The 3,823-nt window shown below is 36.3% G+C and overlaps 1 pseudogene across 1 annotated transcript; it reads right to left on the bottom strand.

Annotated features, from left to right (window-relative positions):
• Positions 1-2,476: 2,476 nt before the first annotated feature.
• LOC130861481 (sorting nexin-3-like) lies at positions 2,477-3,611 on the bottom strand (annotated as a pseudogene). Its single transcript, XR_009055589.1, has one exon. The product of XR_009055589.1 is annotated as a sorting nexin-3-like (transcript).
• Between the last annotated feature and the right edge of the window lie 212 nt (positions 3,612-3,823).

The raw sequence follows: 3,823 nt of genomic DNA on the forward strand, positions 1-3,823 counted from the left end.
AAAGATCATTTCTTTGATATTTAATATTGCTGATGGTTAGTTACTAAGTCATAAAGCATTCTCCTCCTGAGAAAAATGTGTATAACAAAATATATTTCCCTTGAAGATCTCTGTAGTTGGTTCCATCTTCCCTTTTCCATCTTTTCCTGGTATTTTCTTTGTCCCAAATATGCTTATTCTGATACCAAAATGATTAATATTAACTTTTAACTCAGGCTACATTTAATCTGCAAACCAATTGCCCCAAATAAAAGTATACTCCTTCTATCTAAAATAAAAAGATAAAGCAAGCCTAATGCTTTAGACCTAGCTGTAAAAACCACATGACCACTCATATATGGAGATGAGCATAAAAGAATATCTCTTCTGGGAGAAAATGATGCAGTAGTATGTGACCACAGGGCATATATTTTGATAAGTGCTATTTTTTATTTGCAATTCAAATACATTGGCAAATGTTCTTCTGAATATCTTATTTCGTATGTATACAACTGAAAGTGTGTGATTGTGGGCTACCTATGAGCAGGTTTCTTTTGCCATGGACTGGAAAATATCACATCACCCTGATTGGGTGTTCAGGCCACTCTATTTAATATTCAGCCTTTTAATCATACAATTACCTGAAAAGAGTGGGCTCAGAGGTGCTTGAATCAGAAGCCTGCCGAATTTCTCACTCCTTTTTGTGATTGTTTAATAATAAACACTTTTTCATTATGGCTGGAAGTAGAAAGAAAAGCTTGGCAAGTGTTGAAATTTTAGCTGTGTAGAGGAATAAATAGCCCTGTGACCTCTGAGATTTCATACAATATCATTGGATGGTTTCCTTGAGAACTTTCTTTACAACTCTCAGATGCTAAAACCAGCTGCTTACAGATTCCTTCCCTACTCTCAAGGAACATGATCTAAATATGAATCATCATAGGCACCAAGATCTTGGCTAGAAAATCTTCCTAGTGACACAGTATCCTATTTCTTTAGAGATGTCAGAGGAATACTTTCCACAGTTTCTTCCTCAGAAGAGGGCATAGTGGAAAAAATATTTTAATTTATTTATTGGCTTTTTGACTATATATCTTTGAATAATTATTTTAGTGGTTGCTCCAGGGATTGCAATATACACAATTTCACGGTCTACTTAGAGTTAATATTTTCCCACTTCAAGTGAGATGTAGAAATCTTATAATCATATAGTTCCTTTTATCCTCCTTTATTTACATTGTAGTTGTCATATGTATTGCATACATTGAAAACCTCACAGACAATGCTATAATTTTGCTTTTAATAGCCATACATGTTTTAAAGAACTTAGAGGAAAAAAATAGCCTATTTATCTAGATATTTATGATTTCTGTTGACTTTCTTCATTCCACATATCATTCTGATATCATTTCCCTCCCCCTTCAAAAAATTCCTTTAGCATTTCTTTTAGGGCAGTTCTGCTGCCAACAGATTCCTTTAGCTCTCCTTCATCTTAGAATGTTTTTTTTTTTTTTTTGCCTTTATCCTTGAAGGATATTTTCACTATACATAAAATTCAGGGTTGACCATTAGTTTCTTTCAGCACTTTAAAAATATTCTACTGTCTTCTGACCATAATTGTTTTTTATGAGATGTCTACAATTATTCAATTTGTTATGCTCTATACATGTTTTATTTCTCTCTGCTTTCTTGTAAGAACTTTTTCATTATCTTTGGTTTTTGGTAGTTAAGTCATTGTGTGCCTGGTTGCAGTTTTCTTTGAGTTTATCCTAATTGAATTTCACTGAGCTTTTTAAATCTGTAAAAAGTCATGTCCTTCAACCAATTTGGGATATATTCAGTCATTATTTTTTCAAAATGTTTTTTCTGCATCAATTTATTTTTCTTCTTCTTCTTGGACTTTAGTAACAAAAATGTTAGACATTTTGATATTTTACTACAGGTCTCTGAAGCTCAGTTCAATTTTTTAAAATTGTTTTTCTATTTGTTGTTCAAATTTGATGATTTCTATCCATCTATCTTTAACTCCACTTACCTTTTCCATTCTGATATTAAGCCCATCAGTAAATTTTTGTTTTAGTTATTTTACTTTTTAATTTTAAAACTTCTCATCTAGTTTTTAAAAAAAAAACAATTAATTAATTAATTTTATTGTCTGTGTTGGGTCTTTGTTGCTGTGCGTGGGCTTTCTTTACTTGTGGTGAGTCGGGGCTACTCTTTGTTGTGGTGCACGGGCTCCTCATTGCCATGGCTTCTCTTGTTGTGGAGCATGAGCTCTAGGCATGTGGACTTCAGTATTTGCAGCACATGGGCTCAATAGTTGTGGCTCACAGGCTCTAAAGCACAGGCTCAATAGTTGTGGCACATGGGCTTAGTTGCTCCGTGGCATGTGGGATCTTCCTGGAGCAGGTATCGAATCCGTGTCCCTTGCATTGGCAGGTGGATTCTTAACCACTGTGCCATCTATGAAGCCCTAGTTCTTTTTTTTTTTTTTTTTTGCATATCAGAAATGCATTTTTATTTTTATTTGAAAACAACTTAAATTTTTAGACAAATGATTTTAGTATATAAATTTGATTTTGTTTTTATACAGAATATAAAGATTTCCCTCACTGATCTTCTATGTGAAGGGTATTACAAGCCTGAAGGGAGATACTTTCTGCACACAAGTGTGTATCTTACGTGTACGGTACTGGAAACCAATGTGTAGTGCTTTCCACACATAAATTAGGTCAAGGGACAACCATATATTAAAAAGGGGATAAAAGAAATATTCTACTAATCAGATTCAAGAAGCAAACATGACACAAAAACTGCAGGTAAGACCAAGTGAGTAACTTTAGTTAGGACACTGCAGGTTATACTGGAGTAACAGGTTTGTGAAGCTAGAGTGTGCATCACATTAAAACAGCAAGAAAGAGCTATTTATATAGAAAGGACGGAATGAGGGATTTTTTCACTAAAGCAAATGAACTTCTTGTCAACTGCCAAAACAGAACAGAACAGAGCATGTGAGTGTTAGTATACCGAAGGCAGATCATACCAGGTTTTGTGCTGCATGCTAAGTTAGTCAAGACTTCTTCACTGGTGCATATGAGTCATTAATAGTCATGGAAAGTTTTTTTTGCCCCTTCTTGCCAAATTTCAGGCATGTCTTATTTTAGATGGAGTATAACTTTTATCTATAATTTCATCCTGTAAAAACATATGAAGACAACGTTCATTCTGTGCCAGAGGATGACCAGCAAACTTGTTTATAAACTGCTCCAGCCCTTGCTTCCTTTCTTCAATAAAATTGTCGTCAAATATTCCATCATCTCCTCTAAAAAGAAGTTGACGCAAAAATGCTTTTCCAGGGAGTGGGGGGACTACAACCTTGCTCTCTCTTTCTAATTCACTCAGCAGCCATTCAAAGTCACTGTATCTTCTTCTAACAGTAGATTCCTTCAGCTTGAAAATAGGCAGATTTGTCTTGACCCTGATTTCGTAGGTGGTGAAGCGGCCCCGACCGACTCCCACTGTCTGCGGATTGCTCACATCGATCTCGAGGAAGTTGCTGGGAGGCCCGTAGGCGTCATTCAGGTTCTGCGGCTGGTGATCAGCCGCCGGGTGTCCGCCACGGTCTGCGCCATTTCGCTGCTGCAGCCGCAGACGCCGCCGCCGCCGCGGGCTCCCTCCCCCTAGTTCTTTTTTATAGTATCTATTTCTTTGCTTTGAAGTGCTCAAAAGTGACTTCCTACACAGGTTTAGGGGATCTATTTCTCCAGCTCCCTCCTTTCTATAATTTCCTGAATGTATTTTAGCCCTTTTAATGGTCCTTAGAAAGCATAAGTGTTGGCCTCTC

Source organism: Hippopotamus amphibius, chromosome 9, assembly GCF_030028045.1.
Source record: "Hippopotamus amphibius kiboko isolate mHipAmp2 chromosome 9, mHipAmp2.hap2, whole genome shotgun sequence".
Lineage (NCBI taxonomy): Eukaryota > Metazoa > Chordata > Mammalia > Artiodactyla > Hippopotamidae > Hippopotamus > Hippopotamus amphibius.